A 19,077-nucleotide genomic window follows, 5' to 3' on the forward strand; every position below is an offset into this window, starting at 1 on the left:
CCGAGAGAGATGGCGTTATACAAAGAAAGTAATATAATGAAATTGCGTTTGTAGTCCAACGGTTAGGATAATTGCCTTCCAAGCAATAGACCCGGGTTCAACCCCGGCAAACGCATTTACCTTTGCATTCGTTAAGCCTCTCGAATTAGCCCTAGAGCATAATTTCGTTAAGTTTTTTCTCGATTTAGCAACCCTAAGGACTAAACTCTCTTCAAATTTAATAATTTATTATATAAATTCAATTTTATATATATATTTTTAAAATAAAATTTATATTCACACTTCCATTAAACAAACTTTTATATTTTACCAGTTTGTAATTTTGATATCAATTTATTCACCTCTTAATATTTTTAAAATATCTACTAAAACAAGTTGGTTCAATTCGGTTGTTGAAACTTGAAATGAAAGCTTGTATTATTTTGATTTTTGTAATTTTTATTGTTTTTTATACATTACCCTCTATTATATCACTTACTTTTTCATAAATACACATGGACCCGTCAGTGTATACTTTTGTAAAAAATTTCTGTTAATTATTTATTGTTTTTAACTTACTCATTGAATTTCATAAGAAGGTCTTTGGTTCAAACCTAAGGAAGACAAACAAGAAGAAATATTGCATTGAATCCAAGATTGTTTAAGGATATGCGTTTAGGCCTCACCTAGAAATAGGGATTCGAAAATTACATAATTCATATTCTCAATAACATTATGACATTCCCGGTTGAGAATGTAGATGTCATAGTGTTATACAAAGAAAGTACCATATAATGAAATTGCGTTTGTAGTCCAACGGTTAGGATAATTGCCTTCCAAGCAATAGACCGGGTTCAACTCCCGGCAAACGCATTACCTTTGCATTCGTTAAGCTCTCGAATTAGCCTAGAGCATAATTTCGTTAAGTTTTGCTTCTCGATTTAAGCAACCCTAAGGACTAACTCTCTTCAAATTTAATAATTTATTATATAAATTCATTTTATATATATTTTTTAAAATAAATTTATATTCACACTTATTAAACAAACTTTTATATTTACCAGTTTGTAATTTTGATATCAATTTATTCAACTCTTAATATTTTTAAAATATCTACTAAAACAAGTTGGTTCAATCGGTTGTTGAAACTTGAAATGAAAGCTTTGTATTATTTTGATTTTTGTAATTTTTATTATTTTTTATACATTACCTCTATTATATCACTTACTTTTTCATAAATACACATGGACCCCGTCAGTGTATACTTTTGTAAAAATTTTCTGTTAATTATTTATTGTTTTTAACTTACTCATTGATTTCATAAGAAGGTCTTTGTTCAAACTAAGGAAGACAAACAAGAAGAAATATTGCATTGAATCCAAGGATTGTTTTAAGGATATGCGTTTAGGCGTCACTAGAAATAGGGATTCGAAAATTACATAATTCATATTCTCAATAACATTATGACATTCCGATTGAGAATGTAATGTCATAGTGTTATACAAAGAAAGTACCATATAATGAAATTGCGTTTGTAGTCCAACGGTTAGGATAATTCGCTTCCAAGCAATAGACCGGGTTCAACTCTCCGGCAAACGCATTACTTTGCATTCGTTAAGCCTCTCGAATTAGTCCTAGAACATAATCTTCGTTAAGTTTTGCTTCTCCATTAAGCAACCCTAAGGACTAAACTCTTTCAAATTTAATAATTTATTATATAAATTCAATTTTATATATATTTTTTTAAAATAAAATTATATTCACCTTCCATTAAACAAACTTTTATATTTTACCAGTTTGTAATTTTGATATCAATTTATTCAACTCTTAATATTTTTAAAATATTACTAAAACAAGTTTGGTTCAATCGGTTGTTGAAACTTGAAATGAAAGCTTTGTATTATTTTGATTTTTGTAATTTTTATTATTTGTTATACATTACCTCTTTATAATATCACTTACTTTTTCATAAATACACATGGACCCCGTCAGTGTATACTTTTTGTAAAAAATTTTCTGTTAATTATTTATTGTTTTTAACTTACTCATTGAATTTCATAAGAAGGTCTTTGGTTCAAACCTAAGGAAGACAAACAAGAAGAAATATTGCATTGAATCCAAGGATTGTTTAAGGATATGTATTTAGCCTCACCTAGAAATAGGGATTCGAAAATTACATAATTCATATTCTCAATAACATTATGACATTCCCGTTGAGAATGTAGATGTCATAGCGTTATACAAAGAAAGTACCATATAATGAAATTGCGTTTGTAGTCCAACGGTTAGGATAATTGCCTTCCAAGCAATAGACCTGGGTTCAACTCCTGGCAAACGCATTACCTTTGCATTCGTTAAGCCTCTCGAATTACGCAAACCAAACATGCAGCCCTAGTGCTTAATTTCGTTAAGTTTCGCTTCTCGATTTACGCAACCTTATGGACTAAACTCTTTTATATTTTACCAGTTTGTAATTTTGATATCAATTTATTCACCTCTTAATATTTTTAAAATATCTACTAAAACAAGTTTGTTCAATCGGTTGTTGAAACTTGAAATGAAAGTTTCGTATTATTTGATTTTTGTAATTTTTATTATTTTTTCTACATTACCCTCTATTATATCACTCACTTTTTAATAAATACACATAGACTCCGTCAGTGTATACTTTTGTAAAAAATATTCTGTTAATTATTTATTGTTTTTAACTTACTCATTGAATTTCATAAGAAGGTCTTTGGTTCAAACCTAAGGAAGACAAACAAGATGAAATATTGCATTGAATCCAAGAATTGTTTAAGGATATGCGTTTAGGCCTCACCTAGAAATAGGGATTCGAAAATTACATAATTCATATTCTCAATAACATTATGACATTCCCGGTTGAGAATGTAGATGTCATAGCGTTATACAAAGAAAGTACCATATAATGAAATTGTGTTTGTAGTCCAACGGTTAGGATAATTGCCTTCCGAGCAATAGACCTGGGTTCGACTCCTGGCAAACGCATTACCTTTGCATTCGTTAAGCCTGTCGAATTAAGCAAACCAAACATGCAGCCTTAGAGCTTAATTTCGTTAAGTTTCGCTTCTCGATTTAAGCAACCTTATGGACTAAACTCTTTTATATTTTACCATTTATAATTTTGATATCAATTTATTCACCTCTTAATATTTTTAAAATATCTACTAAAACAAGTTGGTTCAATCGGTTGTTGAAACTTGAATTGAAAGCTTCGTATTATTTTGATTTTTGTAATTTTTATTATTTGTTTATACATTACTCTCTATTATATCACTTACTTTTTCATAAATACACATGGACCCCGTCAGTGTATACTTTTGTAAAAAATATTCTGTTAATTATTTATTGTTTTTAACTTACTCATTGAATTTAATAAGAAGGTCTTTGGTTCGAACCTAAGGAAGACAAACAAGATGAAATATTGCATTGAATCCAAGAATTGTTTTAAGGATATGCGCTTAGGCCTCACCTAGATATAGAGATTCGAAAATTACATAATTCATATTCTCAATAACATTATGAAATTCCCGGTTGAGAATGTAAATGTCATAGCGTTATACAAAGAAAGTACCATATAATGAAATTGCGTTTGTAGTCCAACGGTTAGGATAATTGCCTTCCAAGCAATAGACCCGGGTCCAACTCCCGGCAAACGCATTACCTTTGCATTCGTTAAGCCTCTCGAATTAGCCCTAGAGCATAATTTCGTTAAGTTTTTGCTTCTCGATTTAAGCAACCCTATGGACTAAACTCTTTTCAAATTTAATAATTTATTATATAAATTCCATTTTATATATATTTTTTTAAATAAAATTTATATTCACACTTCTATTAAACAAACTTTTATATTTTACCAGTTTGTAATTTTGATATCAATTTATTCACCTCTTAATATTTTTAAAATAGCTACTAAAACAAGTTGGTTCAATCGGTTCTTGAAACTTGAAATGAAAGCTTCGTATTATTTTGATTTTTGTAATTTTTATTATTCGTTTATACATTACCCTCTATTATATCACTTACTTTTTCATAAATACACAAGGACCCCGTCAGTGTATACTTTTGTAAAAAATATTCTGTTAATTATTTATTGTTTTTAACTTACTCATTGAATTTCATAAGAAGGTCTTTGGTTTGAACCTAAGGAAGACAAACAAGATGAAATATTGCATTGAATCCAAGAATTGTTTAAGGATATGCGCTTAGGCCTCACCTAGATATAGAGATTCGAAAATTACATAATTCATATTCTCAATAACATTATGACATTTCCGGTTGAGAATGTAAATGTCATAGCGTTATACAAAGAAAGTACCATATAATGAAATTGCGTTTGTAGTCCAACGGTTAGGATAAATGCCTTCCAAGCAATAGACCCGGGTTCAACCCCGGCAAACGCATTACCTTTGCATTCGTTAAGCCTCTCGAATTAGCCCTAGAACATAATTTCGTTAAGTTTTGCTTCTCGATTTAAGCAACCCTAAGGACTAAACTCTCTTCAAATTTAATAATTTATTATATAAATTCAATTTTATATATATATTTTTAAAATAAAATTTATATTCACACTTCCATTAAACAAACTTTTATATTTTAGCAGTTTGTAATGTTGATATCAATTTATTCACCTCTTAATATTTTTAAAATATCTACTAAAACAAGTTGGTTCAATCGGTTGTTGAAACTTGAAATGAAAGCTTTGTATTATTTTGATTTTTGTAATTTTTATTGTTTGTTTATACATTACCCTCTATTATATCACTTACTTTTTCATAAATACACATGGACCCCGTCAGTGTATACTTTTGTAAAAAAATTTCTGTTAATTACTTATTGTTTTTAACTTACTCATTGAATTTCATAAGAAGGTCTTTGGTTCAAACCTAAGGAAGACAAACAAGAAGAAATATTGCATTGAATCCAAGGATTGTTTAAGGATATGCGTTTAGGCATCACCTAGAAATAGGGATTCGAAAATTACATAATTCATATTCTCAATAACATTATGACATTCCCGGTTGAGAATGTAAATGTCATAGTGTTATACAAAGAAAGTACCATATAATGAAATTGCGTTTGTAGACCAACGGTTAGGATAATTGCCTTCCAAGCAATAGACCTTGGTTCGACTCCCGACAAACGCATTACCTTTGCATTCGTTAGGCCCCTCGAATTAAGCAAACCAAACATGCAGCCCCAGAGCTTAATTTCTAAGTTTGGCTTCTCGATTTAAGCAACCTTCTGGACTAAACTCTTTTATATTTTACCAGTTTGTAATTTTGATATGAATTTATTCACCTCTTAATATTTTTAAGATATCTACTAAAACAAGTTTGTTCAATCGGTTGTTGAAACTTGAAATGAAAGTTTCGTATTACTTGATTTTTGTAATTTTTATTACTTTTTTTCTACATTACCCTCTATTATATCACTTACTTTTTAGTAAATATACATGGACCCCTTCAGTGTTTACTTTTGTAACAAAATATTCTGTTAATTATTTATTGTTTTTAACTTACTCATTGAATTTCATAAGAAGGTCTTTGGTTTGAACCTAAGGAAGACAAACAAGATGAAATATTGCATTGAATCCAAGAATTGTTTAAGGATATGCGCTTAGGCCTCACCTAGATATAGAGATTCGAAAATTACATAATTCATATTCTCAATAACATTATGACATTTCCGGTTGAGAATGTAAATGTCATAGCGTTATACAAAGAAAGTACCATATAATGAAATTGCGTTTGTAGTCCAACGGTTAGGATAAATGCCTTCCAAGCAATAGACCCGGGTTCAACCCCGGCAACCGCATTACCTTTGCATTCGTTAAGCCTCTCGAATTAGCCCTAGAGCATAATTTCGTTAAGTTTTGCTTCTCGATTTAAGCAACCCTAAGGACTAAACTCTCTTCAAATTTAATAATTTATTATATAAATTCAATTTTATACATATATTTTTAAAATAAAATTTATATTCACACTTCCATTAAACAAACTTTTATATTTTACCAGTTTGTAATATTGATATCAATTTATTCACCTCTTAATATTTTTAAAATATCTACTAAAACAAGTTGGTTCAATCGGTTGTTGAAACTTGAAATGAAAGCTTTGTATTATTTTGATTTTTGTAATTTTTATTGTTTGTTTATACATTACCCTCTATTATATCACTTACTTTTTCATAAATACACATGGACCCCCGTCAGTGTATACTTTTGTAAAAAAATTTCTGTTAATTACTTATTGTTTTTAACTTACTCATTGAATTTCATAAGAAGGTCTTTGGTTCAAACCTAAGGAAGACAAACAAGAAGAAATATTGCATTGAATCCAAGGATTGTTTAAGGATATGCGTTTAGGCATCACCTAGAAATAGGGATTCGAAAATTACATAATTCATATTCTCAATAACATTATGACATTCCCGGTTGAGAATGTAAATGTCATAGTGTTATACAAAGAAAGTACCATATAATGAAATTGCGTTTGTAGTCCAACGGTTAGGATAATTGCCTTCCAAGCAATAGACCCGGGTTCAACTCCCGGCAAACGCATTACCTTTGCATTCGTTAAGCCTCTCGAATTAGCCCTAGAGCATAATTTCGTTAAGTTTTGCTTCTCGATTTAAGCAACCCTAAGGACTAAACTCTCTTCAAATTTAATAATTTATTATATAAATTCAATTTTATATATATTTTTTTAAAATAAAATTTATATTCACACTTCCATTAAACAAACTTTTATATTTTACCAGTTTGTAATTTTGATATCAATTTATTCAACTCTTAATATTTTTAAAATATCTACTAAAACAAGTTGGTTCAATCGGTTGTTGAAACTTGAAATGAAAGCTTTGTATTATTTTGATTTTTGTAATTTTTATTATTTGTTTATACATTACCCTTTATTATATCACTTACTTTTTCATAAATACACATGGACCCCGTCAGTGTATACTTTTGTAAAAAATTTTCTGTTAATTATTTATTGTTTTTAACTTACTCATTGAATTTCATAAGAAGGTCTTTGGTTCAAACCTAAGGAAGACAAACAAGAAGAAATATTGCATTGAATCCAAGGATTGTTTAAGGATATGCGTTTAGGCCGTCACCTAGAAATAGGGATTCGAAAATTACATAATTCATATTCTCAATAACATTATGACATTCCCGATTGAGAATGTAAATGTCATAGTGTTATACAAAGAAAGTACCATATAATGAAATTGCGTTTGTAGTCCAACGGTTAGGATAATTGCCTTCCAAGCAATAGACCCGGGTTCAACTCTCGGCAAACGCATTACCTTTGCATTCGTTAAGCCTCTCGAATTAGTCCTAGAGCATAATTTCGTTAAGTTTTGCTTCTCCGATTTAAGCAACCCTAAGGACTAAACTCTCTTCAAATTTAATAATTTATTATATAAATTCAATTTTATATATATTTTTTTAAAATAAAATTTATATTCACACTTCCATTAAACAAACTTTTATATTTTACCAGTTTGTAATTTTGATATCAATTTATTCAACTCTTAATATTTTTAAAATATCTACTAAAACAAGTTGGTTCAATCGGTTGTTGAAACTTGAAATGAAAGCTTTGTATTATTTTGATTTTTGTAATTTTTATTATTTGTTTATACATTACCCTTTATAATATCACTTACTTTTTCATAAATACACATGGACCCCGTCAGTGTATACTTTTGTAAAAAATTTTCTGTTAATTATTTATTGTTTTTAACTTACTCATTGAATTTCATAAGAAGGTCTTTGGTTCAAACCTAAGGAAGACAAACAAGAAGAAATATTGCATTGAATCCAAGGATTGTTTAAGGATATGTATTTAGGCCTCACCTAGAAATAGGGATTCGAAAATTACATAATTCATATTCTCAATAACATTATGACATTCCCGGTTGAGAATGTAGATGTCATAGCGTTATACAAAGAAAGTACCATATAATGAAATTGCGTTTGTAGTCCAACGGTTAGGATAATTGCCTTCCAAGCAATAGACCTGGGTTCAACTCCTGGCAAACGCATTACCTTTGCATTCGTTAAGCCTCTCGAATTACGCAAACCAAACATGCCAGCCCTAGTGCTTAATTTCGTTTAAGTTTTCGCTTCTTCGATTTATACGCAACCTTATGGACTAAACTCTTTTATATTTTACCAGTTTGTAATTTTGATATCAATTTATTCACCTCTTAATATTTTTAAAATATCTACTAAAACAAGTTTGGTTCAATCGGTTGTTGAAACTTGAAATGAAAGTTTCGTATTATTTGATTTTTGTAATTTTTATTATTTTTTTCTACATTACCCTCTATTATATCACTTCACTTTTTAATAAATACACATAGACTCCGTCAGTGTATACTTTTGTAAAAAATATTCTGTTAATTATTTATTGTTTTTAACTTACTCATTGAATTTCATAAGAAGGTCTTTGGTTCAAACCTAAGGAAGACAAACAAGATGAAATATTGCATTGAATCCAAGAATTGTTTAAGGATATGCGTTTAGGCCTCACCTAGAAATAGGGATTCGAAAATTACATAATTCATATTCTCAATAACATTATGACATTCCCGGTTGAGAATGTAGATGTCATAGCGTTATACAAAGAAAGTACCATATAATGAAATTGTGTTTGTAGTCCAACGGTTAGGATAATTGCCTTCCGAGCAATAGACCTGGGTTCGACTCCTGGCAAACGCATTACCTTTGCATTCGTTAAGCCTGTCGAATTAAGCAAACCAAACATGCAGCCTTAGAGCTTAATTTCGTTAAGTTTCGCTTCTCGATTTAAGCAACCTTATGGACTAAACTCTTTTATATTTTTACCAATTTTATAATTTTTGATATCAATTTATTCACCTCTTAATATTTTTAAAATATCTACTAAAACAAGTTGGTTCAATCGGTTGTTGAAACTTGAATTGAAAGCTTCGTATTATTTTGATTTTTGTAATTTTTATTATTTGTTTATACATTACTCTCTATTATATCACTTACTTTTTCATAAATACACATGGACCCCGTCAGTGTATACTTTTGTAAAAAATATTCTGTTAATTATTTATTGTTTTTAACTTACTCATTGAATTTAATAAGAAGGTCTTTGGTTCGAACCTAAGGAAGACAAACAAGATGAAATATTGCATTGAATCCAAGAATTGTTTAAGGATATGCGCTTAGGCCTCACCTAGATATAGAGATTCGAAAATTACATAATTCATATTCTCAATAACATTATGAAATTCCCGGTTGAGAATGTAAATGTCATAGCGTTATACAAAGAAAGTACCATATAATGAAATTGCGTTTGTAGTCCAACGGTTAGGATAATTGCCTTCCAAGCAATAGACCCGGGTCCAACTCCCGGCAAACGCATTACCTTTGCATTCGTTAAGCCTCTCGAATTAGCCCTAGAGCATAATTTCGTTAAGTTTTGCTTCTCGATTTAAGCAACCCTATGGACTAAACTCTTTTCAAATTTAATAATTTATTATATAAATTCCATTTTATATATATTTTTTAAATAAAATTTATATTCACACTTCTATTAAACAAACTTTTATATTTTACCAGTTTGTAATTTTGATATCAATTTATTCACCTCTTAATATTTTTAAAATATCTACTAAAACAAGTTGGTTCAATCGGTTGTTGAAACTTGAAATGAAAGCTTCGTATTATTTTGATTTTTGTAATTTTTATTATTCGTTTATACATTACCCTCTATTATATCACTTACTTTTTCATAAATACACATAGGACCCCGTCAGTGTATACTTTTGTAAAAAATATTCTGTTAATTATTTATTGTTTTTAACTTACTCATTGAATTTCATAAGAAGGTCTTTGGTTTGCAAACCTAAGGAAGACAAACAAGATGAAATATTGCATTGAATCCAAGAATTGTTTAAGGATATGCGCTTAGGCCTCACCTAGATATAGAGATTCGAAAATTACATAATTCATATTCTCAATAACATTATGACATTTCCGGTTGAGAATGTAAATGTCATAGCGTTATACAAAGAAAGTACCATATAATGAAATTGCGTTTGTAGTCCAACGGTTAGGATAATTGCCTTCCAAGCAATAGACCCGGGTTCAACTCCCGGCAAACGCATTACCTTTGCATTCGTTAAGCCTCTCGAATTAAGCCCTAGAACATAATTTCGTTAAGTTTTGCTTCTCGATTTAAGCAACCCTAAGGACTAAACTCTCTTCAAATTTAATAATTTATTATATAAATTCATTTTATATATATATTTTTAAAATAAAATTTATATTCACACTTCCATTAAACAAACTTTTATATTTTACCAGTTTGTAATGTTGATATCAATTTATTCACCTCTTAATATTTTTAAAATATCTACTAAAACAAGTTGGTTCAATCGGTTGTTGAAACTTGAAATGAAAGCTTTGTATTATTTTGATTTTTGTAATTTTTATTATTTGTTTATACATTACCCTCTATTATATCACTTACTTTTTCATAAATACACATGGACCCCGTCAGTGTATACTTTTGTAAAAAATATTCTGTTAATTATTTATTGTTTTTAACTTACTCATTGAATTTCATAAGAAGGTCTTTGGTTCAAACCTAAGGAAGACAAACAAGAAGAAATATTGCATTGAATCCAAGGATTGTTTAAGGATATGCGTTTAGGCGTCACCTAGAAATAGGGATTCGAAAATTACATAATTCATATTCTCAATAACATTATGACATTCCCGGTTGAGAATGTAAATGTCATAGTGTTATACAAAGAAAGTACCATATAATGAAATTGCGTTTGTAGTCCAACGGTTAGGATAATTGCCTTCCAAGCAATAGACCCGGGTTCAACTCCCGGCAAACGCATTACCTTTGCATTCGTTAAGCCTCTCGAATTAAGCCCAAGAGCCATAATTTCGTTAAGTTTGCTTCTCGATTTAAGCAACCCTAAGGACTAAACTCTTCAAATTAATAATTATTAATAAATTCATTAATATATTTAAAAAAAATTATATTCACCTTAAAACAATCTTTTATATTTTACCAGTTTGTAATTTTGATATCAATTTATTCACCTCTTAATATTTTTAAAATATCTACTAAAACAAGTTGGTTCAATCGGTTGTTGAAACTTGAAATGAAAGCTTTCGTATTATTTTGATTTTTGTAATTTTTATTATTTGTTTATACATTACCCTCTATTATATCACTTACTTTTTCATAAATACACATGGACCCCGTCAGTGTATACTTTTGTAAAAAATATTCTGTTAATTATTTATTGTTTTTAACTTACTCATTGAATTTCATAAGAAGGTCTTTGGTTCGAACCTAAGGAAGACAAACAAGAATGAAATATTGCATTGAATCCAAGAATTGTTTAAGGATATGCGCTTAGGCCTCACCTAGATATAGAGATTCGAAAATTACATAATTCATATTCTCAATAACATTATGACATTCCCGGTTGAGAATGTAAATGTCATAGCGTTATACAAAGAAAGTACCATATAATGAAATTGCGTTTGTAGTCCAACGGTTAGGATAATTGCCTTCCAAGCAATAGACCCGGGTTCAACTCCCGGCAAACGCATTACCTTTGCATTCGTTAAGCCTCTCGAATTAGCCCTAGAGCATAATTTCGTTAAGTTTTGCTTCTCGATTTAAGCAACCCTAAGGACTAAACTCTCTTCAAATTTAATAATTTATTATATAAATTCAATTTTATATATATTTTTTTAAAATAAAATTTATATTCACACTTCCATTAAACAAACTTTTATATTTTACCAGTTTGTAATTTTGATATCAATTTATTCACCTCTTAATATTTTTAAAATATCTACTAAAACAAGTTGGTTCAATCGGTTGTTGAAACTTGAAATGAAAGCTTTCGTATTATTTTGATTTTTGTAATTTTTATTATTTGTTTATACATTACCCTCTATTATATCACTTACTTTTTCATAAATACACATGGACCCCGTCAGTGTATACTTTTGTAAAAAATATTCTGTTAATTATTTATTGTTTTTAACTTACTCATTGAATTTCATAAGAAGGTCTTTGGTTCAAACCTAAGGAAGACAAACAAGAATGAAATATTGCATTGAATCCAAGATTGTTTAAGGATATGCGTTTAGGCTCACCTAGAAATAGGGATTCGAAAATTACATAATTCATATTCTCAATAACATTATGACATTCCCGGTTGAGAATGTAAATGTCATAGCGTTATACAAAGAAAGTACCATATAATGAAATTGCGTTTGTAGTCCAACGGTTAGGATAATTGCCTTCCAAGCAATAGACCCGGGTTCAACTCCCGGCAAACGCATTACCTTTGCATTCGTTAAGCCTCTCGAATTAGCCCTAGAGCATAATTTCGTTAAGTTTTGCTTCTCGATTTAAGCAACCCTAAGGACTAAACTCTCTTCAAATTTAATAATTTATTATATAAATTCAATTTTATATATATTTTTTAAAATAAAATTTATATTCACACTTCCATTAAACAAACTTTTATATTTTACCAGTTTGTAATTTTGATATCAATTTATTCACCTCTTAATATTTTTAAAATATCTACTAAAACAAGTTGGTTCAATCGGTTGTTGAAACTTGAAATGAAAGCTTTGTATTATTTTGATTTTTGTAATTTTTATTATTTGTTTATACATTACCCTCTATTATATCACTTACTTTTTCATAAATACACATGGACCCCGTCAGTGTATACTTTTGTAAAAAAATTTTCTGTTAATTATTTATTGTTTTTAACTTACTCATTGAATTTCATAAGAAGGTCTTTGGTTCAAACCTAAGGAAGACAAACAAGAAGAAATATTGCATTGAATCCAAGGATTGTTTAAGGATATGCGTTTAGGCGTCACCTAGAAATAGGGATTCGAAAATTACATAATTCATATTCTCAATAACATTATGACATTCCCGGTTGAGAATGTAAATGTCATAGTGTTATACAAAGAAAGTACCATATAATGAAATTGCGTTTGTAGTCCAACGGTTAGGATAATTGCCTTCCAAGCAATAGACCGGGTTCAACTCCCGGCAAACGCATTACCTTTGCATTCGTTAAGCCTCTCGAATTAGCCCTAGAGCATAATTTCGTTAAGTTTGCTTCTCGATTTAAGCAACCCTAAGGACTAAACTCTCTTTAAATTTAATAATTTATTATATAAATTCATTTTATATATATTTTTTAAATAAAATTTATATTCACACTTCCATTAAACAAACTTTTATATTTTACCAGTTTGTAATTTTGATATCAATTTATTCACCTCTTAATATTTTTAAAATATCTACTAAAACAAGTTTGTTCAATCGGTTGTTGAAACTTGAAATGAAAGCTTTCGTATTATTTTGATTTTTGTAATTTTTATTATTTGTTTATACATTACCCTCTATTATATCACTTACTTTTTCATAAATACACATGGACCCCGTCAGTGTATACTTTTGTAAAAAATTTTCTGTTAATTATTTATTGTTTTTAACTTACTCATTGAATTTCATAAGAAGGTCTTTGGTTCAAACCTAAGGAAGACAAACAAGAATGAAATATTGCATTGAATCCAAGGAATTGTTTAAGGATATGCGTTTAGGCCTCACCTAGAAATAGGGATTCGAAAATTACATAATTCATATTCTCAATAACATTATGACATTCCCGGTTGAGAATGTAGATGTCATAGCGTTATACAAAGAAAGTACCATATAATGAAATTGCGTTTGTAGTCCAACGGTTAGGATAATTGCCTTCCAAGCAATAGACCTGGGTTCAACTCCTGGCAAACGCATTACCTTTGCATTCGTTAAGCCTCTCGAATTAGCCAAACCAAACATGCAGCCCTTAGAGCTTAATTTCGTTAAGTTTCGCTTCTCGATTTAAGCAACCTTATGGACTAAACTCTTTTATATTTTACCAGTTTGTAATTTTGATATCAATTTATTCACCTCTTAATATTTTTAAAATATCTACTAAAACAAGTTGGTTCAATCGGTTGTTGAAACTTGAAATGAAAGTTTCGTATTATTTTGATTTTTGTAATTTTTATTATTTGTTTTATACATTACCCTCTATTATATCACTTACTTTTTCATAAATACACATGGACCCCGTCAGTGTATACTTTTGTAAAAAATATTCTGTTAATTATTTATTGTTTTTAACTTACTCATTGAATTTCATAAGAAGGTCTTTGGTTCGAACCTAAGGAAGACAAACAAGATGAAATATTGCATTGAATCCAAGAATTGTTTAAGGATATGCGTTAGGCCTCACCTAGAAATAGAGATTCGAAAATTACATAATTCATATTCTCAATAACATTATGACATTCCCGGTTGAGAATGTAGAATGTCATAGCGTTATACAAAGAAAGTACCATATAATGAAATTGCGTTTGTAGTCCAACGGTTAGGATAATTGCCTTCCAAGCAATAGACCTGGGTTCCAACTCCCGGCAAACGCATTACCTTTGCATTCGTTAAGCCTCTCGAATTAGCCCTAGAGCATAATTTCGTTAAGTTTTGCTTCTCGATTTAAGCAACCCTATGGACTAAACTCTTTCAAATTTAATAATTTATTATATAAATTCCATTTTATATATATTTTTTAAATAAATTTATATTCACACTTCTATTAAACAAACTTTTATATTTTACCAGTTTGTAATTTTGATATCAATTTATTCACCTCTTAATATTTTTAAAATATCTACTAAAACAAGTTGGTTCAATCGGTTGTTGAAACTTGAAATGAAAGCTTCGTATTATTTTGATTTTTGTAATTTTTATTATTTGTTTATACATTACCCTCTATTATATCACTTACTTTTTCATAAATACACATGGACCCCGTCAGTGTATACTTTTGTAAAAAATATTCTGTTAATTATTTATTGTTTTTAACTTACTCATTGAATTTCATAAGAAGGTCTTTGGTTCGAACCTAAGGAAGACAAACAAGATGAAATATTGCATTGAATCCAAGAATTGTTTAAGGATATGCGCTTAGGCCTCACCTAGATATAGAGATTCGAAAATTACATAATTCATATTCTCAATAACATTATGACATTCCCGGTTGAGAATGTAAATGTCATAGCGTTATACAAAGAAAGTACCATATAATGAAATTGCGTTTGTAGTCCAACGGTTAGGATAATTGCCTTCCAAGCAATAGACCCGGGTTCAACTCCCGGCAAACGCATTACCTTTGCATTCGTTAAGCCTCTCGAATTAGCCCTAAGAGCATAATTTCGTTAAGTTTTGCTTCTCGATTTAAGCAACCCTATGGACTAAACTCTTTCAAATTTAATAATTTATTATATAAATTCCATTTATATATATATTTTTAAATAAAATTTATATTCACACTTCATTAAACAAACTTTTATATTTTACCAGTTTGTAATTTTGATATCAATTTATTCACCTCTTAATATTTTTAAAATATCTACTAAAACAAGTTGGTTCAATCGGTTGTTGAAACTTGAAATGAAAGCTTCGTATTATTTTGATTTTTGTAATTTTTATTATTTGTTTATACATTACCCTCTATTATATCACTTACTTTTTCATAAATACACATGGACCCCGTCAGTGTATACTTTTGTAAAAAATATTCTGTTAATTATTTATTGTTTTTAACTTACTCATTGAATTTCATAAGAAGGTCTTTGGTTCAAACCTAAGGAAGACAAACAAGAATGAAATATTGCATTGAATCCAAGGATTGTTTAAGGATATGCGTTTAGGCCTCACCTAGAAATAGGGATTCGAAAATTACATAATTCATATTCTCAATAACATTATGACATTCCCGGTTGAGAATGTAGAATGTCATAGCGTTATACAAAGAAAGTACCATATAATGAAATTGCGTTTGTAGTCCAACGGTTAGGATAATTGCCTTCCAAGCAATAGACCTGGGTTCGAACTCCGGCAAACGCATTACCTTTGCATTCGTTAAGCCTCTCGAATTAAGCAAACCAAACATGCAGCCCTAGAGCTTAATTTCGTTAAGTTTCGCTTCTCGATTTAAGCAACCTTATGGACTAAACTCTTTTATATTTTACCAGTTTGTAATTTTGATATCAATTTATTCACCTCTTAATATTTTTAAAATATCTACTAAAACAAGTTTGGTTCAATCGGTTGTTGAAACTTGAAATTGAAAGCTTTCGTATTATTTTGATTTTTGTAATTTTTATTATTTGTTTATACATTACCCTCTATTATATCACTTACTTTTTCATAAATACACATGGACCCCGTCAGTGTATACTTTTGTAAAAAATATTCTGTTAATTATTTATTGTTTTTAACTTACTCATTGAATTTCATAAGAAGGTCTTTGGTTCGAACCTAAGGAAGACAAACAAGATGAAATATTGCATTGAATCCAAGAATTGTTTAAGGATATGCGCTTTAGGCCTCACCTAGATATAGGAGATTCGAAAATTACATAATTCATATTCTCAATAACATTATGACATTCCCGGTTGAGAATGTAAATGTCATAGCGTTATACAAAGAAAGTACCATATAATGAAATTGCGTTTGTAGTCCAACGGTTAGGATAATTGCCTTCCAAGCAATAGACCCGGGTTCAACTCCCGGCAAACGCATTACCTTTGCATTCGTTAAGCCTCTCGAATTAGCCCTAGAGCATAATTTCGTTAAGTTTTGCTTCTCGATTTAAGCAACCCTATGGACTAAACTCTTTTCAAATTTAATAATTTATTATATAAATTCCATTTTATATATATTTTTTAAATAAAATTTATATTCACACTTCTATTAAACAAACTTTTATATTTTACCAGTTTGTAATTTTGATATCAATTTATTCACCTCTTAATATTTTTAAAATATCTACTAAAACAAGTTGGTTCAATCGGTTGTTGAAACTTGAAATGAAAGCTTCGTATTATTTTGATTTTTGTAATTTTTATTATTTGTTTATACATTACCCTCTATTATATCACTTACTTTTTCATAAATACACATGGACCCCGTCAGTGTATACTTTTGTAAAAAATATTCTGTTAATTATTTATTGTTTTTAACTTACTCATTGAATTTCATAAGAAGGTCTTTGGTTTGAACCTAAGGAAGACAAACAAGATGAAATATTGCATTGAATCCAAGAATTGTTTAAGGATATGCGCTTAGGCCTCACCTAGATATAGAGATTCGAAAATTACATAATTCATATTCTCAATAACATTATGACATTCCCGGTTGAGAATGTAAATGTCATAGCGTTATACAAAGAAAGTACCATATAATGAAATTGCGTTTGTAGTCCAACGGTTAGGATAAATGCCTTCCAAGCAATAGACCCGGGTTCAACTCCCGGCAAACGCATTACCTTTGCATTCGTTAAGCCTCTCGAATTAGCCCTAGAGCATAATTTCGTTAAGTTTTGCTTCTCGATTTAAGCAACCCTAAGGACTAAACTCTCTTCAAATTTAATAATTTATTATATAAATTCAATTTTATATATATATTTTTAAAATAAAATTTATATTCACACTTCCATTAAACAAACTTTTATATTTTACCAGTTTGTAATTTTGATATCAATTTATTCACCTCTTAATATTTTTAAAATATCTACTAAAACAAGTTGGTTCAATCGGTTGTTGAAACTTGAAATGAAAGCTTTGTATTATTTTGATTTTTGTAATTTTTATTATTTGTTTATACATTACCCTCTATTATATCACTTACTTTTTCATAAATACACATGGACCCCGTCAGTGTATACTTTTGTAAAAAAATTTCTGTTAATTATTTATTGTTTTTAACTTACTCATTGAATTTCATAAGAAGGTCTTTGGTTCAAACCTAAGGAAGACAAACAAGAAGAAATATTGCATTGAATCCAAGGATTGTTTAAGGATATGCGTTTAGGCGTCACCTAGAAATAGGGATTCGAAAATTACATAATTCATATTCTCAATAACATTATGACATTCCCGGTTGAGAATGTAAATGTCATAGTGTTATACAAAGAAAGTACCATATAATGAAATTGCGTTTGTAGTCCAACGGTTAGGATAATTGCCTTCCAAGCAATAGACCCGGGTTCAACTCCCGGCAAACGCATTACCTTTGCATTCGTTAAGCCTCTCGAATTAGCCCTAGAGCATAATTTCGTTAAGTTTTGCTTCTCGATTTAAGCAACCCTAAGGACTAAACTCTCTTCAAATTTAATAATTTATTATATAAATTCAATTTTATATATATTTTTTTAAAATAAAATTTATATTCACACTTCCATTAAACAAACTTTTATATTTTACCAGTTTGTAATTTTGATATCAATTTATTCACCTCTTAATATTTTTAAAATATCTACTAAAACAAGTTGGTTCAATCGGTTGTTGAAACTTGAAATGAAAGCTTTGTATTATTTTGATTTTTGTAATTTTTATTATTTGTTTATACATTACCCTCTATTATATCACTTACTTTTTCATAAATACACATGGACCCCGTCAGTGTATACTTTTGTAAAAAATTTTCTGTTAATTATTTATTGTTTTTAACTTACTCATTGAATTTCATAAGAAGGTCTTTGGTTCAAACCTAAGGAAGACAAACAAGAAGAAATATTGCATTGAATCCAAAGGATTGTTTAAGGATATGCGTTTAGGCCTCACCTAGAAATAGGGATTCGAAAATTACATAATTCATATTCTCAATAACATTATGACATTCCCGGTTGAGAATGTAGATGTCATAGCGTTATACAAAGAAAGTACCATATAATGAAATTGCGTTTGTAGTCCAACGGTTAGGATAATTGCCTTCCAAGCAATAGACCTGGGTTCAACTCCCGGCAAACGCATTACCTTTGCATTCGTTAAGCCTCTCGAATTACGCAAACCAAACATGCAGCCCTAGAGCTTAATTTCGTTAAGTTTCGCTTCTCGATTTACGCAACCTTATGGACTAAACTCTTTTATATTTTACCAGTTTGTAACTTTGCATATCAATTTATTCACCT

The 19,077-nt window shown here is 29.3% G+C and overlaps 20 non-coding genes across 20 annotated transcripts; all 20 read left to right on the forward strand.

Annotated features, from left to right (window-relative positions):
• The first annotated feature begins 44 nt into the window (after nt 1-44).
• On the forward strand, nt 45-115 carry TRNAG-UCC. The gene has a single exon. It is a non-coding gene; the product is annotated as a tRNA-Gly (tRNA).
• Nucleotides 116-781: 666 nt separating this feature from the next.
• TRNAG-UCC lies at nt 782-852 on the forward strand. Its single transcript has one exon. It is a non-coding gene; the product is annotated as a tRNA-Gly (tRNA).
• A 1,394-nt stretch (nt 853-2,246) lies between these two features.
• Nucleotides 2,247-2,318, forward strand: TRNAG-UCC. Its single transcript has one exon. It is a non-coding gene; the product is annotated as a tRNA-Gly (tRNA).
• A 1,270-nt stretch (nt 2,319-3,588) lies between these two features.
• On the forward strand, nt 3,589-3,660 carry TRNAG-UCC. The gene has a single exon. It is a non-coding gene; the product is annotated as a tRNA-Gly (tRNA).
• A 2,830-nt stretch (nt 3,661-6,490) lies between these two features.
• On the forward strand, nt 6,491-6,562 carry TRNAG-UCC. The gene has a single exon. It is a non-coding gene; the product is annotated as a tRNA-Gly (tRNA).
• A 673-nt stretch (nt 6,563-7,235) lies between these two features.
• TRNAG-UCC lies at nt 7,236-7,307 on the forward strand. Its single transcript has one exon. It is a non-coding gene; the product is annotated as a tRNA-Gly (tRNA).
• Nucleotides 7,308-7,980: 673 nt separating this feature from the next.
• On the forward strand, nt 7,981-8,052 carry TRNAG-UCC. The gene has a single exon. It is a non-coding gene; the product is annotated as a tRNA-Gly (tRNA).
• Nucleotides 8,053-9,334: 1,282 nt separating this feature from the next.
• Nucleotides 9,335-9,406, forward strand: TRNAG-UCC. The gene has a single exon. It is a non-coding gene; the product is annotated as a tRNA-Gly (tRNA).
• A 673-nt stretch (nt 9,407-10,079) lies between these two features.
• On the forward strand, nt 10,080-10,151 carry TRNAG-UCC. Its single transcript has one exon. It is a non-coding gene; the product is annotated as a tRNA-Gly (tRNA).
• Nucleotides 10,152-10,823: 672 nt separating this feature from the next.
• TRNAG-UCC lies at nt 10,824-10,895 on the forward strand. Its single transcript has one exon. It is a non-coding gene; the product is annotated as a tRNA-Gly (tRNA).
• Nucleotides 10,896-11,550: 655 nt separating this feature from the next.
• Nucleotides 11,551-11,622, forward strand: TRNAG-UCC. Its single transcript has one exon. It is a non-coding gene; the product is annotated as a tRNA-Gly (tRNA).
• Nucleotides 11,623-12,294: 672 nt separating this feature from the next.
• On the forward strand, nt 12,295-12,366 carry TRNAG-UCC. Its single transcript has one exon. It is a non-coding gene; the product is annotated as a tRNA-Gly (tRNA).
• Nucleotides 12,367-13,038: 672 nt separating this feature from the next.
• Nucleotides 13,039-13,109, forward strand: TRNAG-UCC. Its single transcript has one exon. It is a non-coding gene; the product is annotated as a tRNA-Gly (tRNA).
• Nucleotides 13,110-13,780: 671 nt separating this feature from the next.
• TRNAG-UCC lies at nt 13,781-13,852 on the forward strand. The gene has a single exon. It is a non-coding gene; the product is annotated as a tRNA-Gly (tRNA).
• Nucleotides 13,853-15,195: 1,343 nt separating this feature from the next.
• On the forward strand, nt 15,196-15,267 carry TRNAG-UCC. The gene has a single exon. It is a non-coding gene; the product is annotated as a tRNA-Gly (tRNA).
• Nucleotides 15,268-15,938: 671 nt separating this feature from the next.
• On the forward strand, nt 15,939-16,010 carry TRNAG-UCC. Its single transcript has one exon. It is a non-coding gene; the product is annotated as a tRNA-Gly (tRNA).
• A 605-nt stretch (nt 16,011-16,615) lies between these two features.
• TRNAG-UCC lies at nt 16,616-16,687 on the forward strand. Its single transcript has one exon. It is a non-coding gene; the product is annotated as a tRNA-Gly (tRNA).
• A 670-nt stretch (nt 16,688-17,357) lies between these two features.
• On the forward strand, nt 17,358-17,429 carry TRNAG-UCC. Its single transcript has one exon. It is a non-coding gene; the product is annotated as a tRNA-Gly (tRNA).
• A 672-nt stretch (nt 17,430-18,101) lies between these two features.
• TRNAG-UCC lies at nt 18,102-18,173 on the forward strand. Its single transcript has one exon. It is a non-coding gene; the product is annotated as a tRNA-Gly (tRNA).
• A 673-nt stretch (nt 18,174-18,846) lies between these two features.
• Nucleotides 18,847-18,918, forward strand: TRNAG-UCC. Its single transcript has one exon. It is a non-coding gene; the product is annotated as a tRNA-Gly (tRNA).
• Nucleotides 18,919-19,077: the final 159 nt, after the last annotated feature.

Source organism: Ipomoea nil, unplaced genomic scaffold (assembly GCF_001879475.1).
Source record: "Ipomoea nil cultivar Tokyo-kokei standard unplaced genomic scaffold, Asagao_1.1 scaffold1142, whole genome shotgun sequence".
Taxonomy (NCBI): domain Eukaryota; kingdom Viridiplantae; phylum Streptophyta; class Magnoliopsida; order Solanales; family Convolvulaceae; genus Ipomoea; species Ipomoea nil.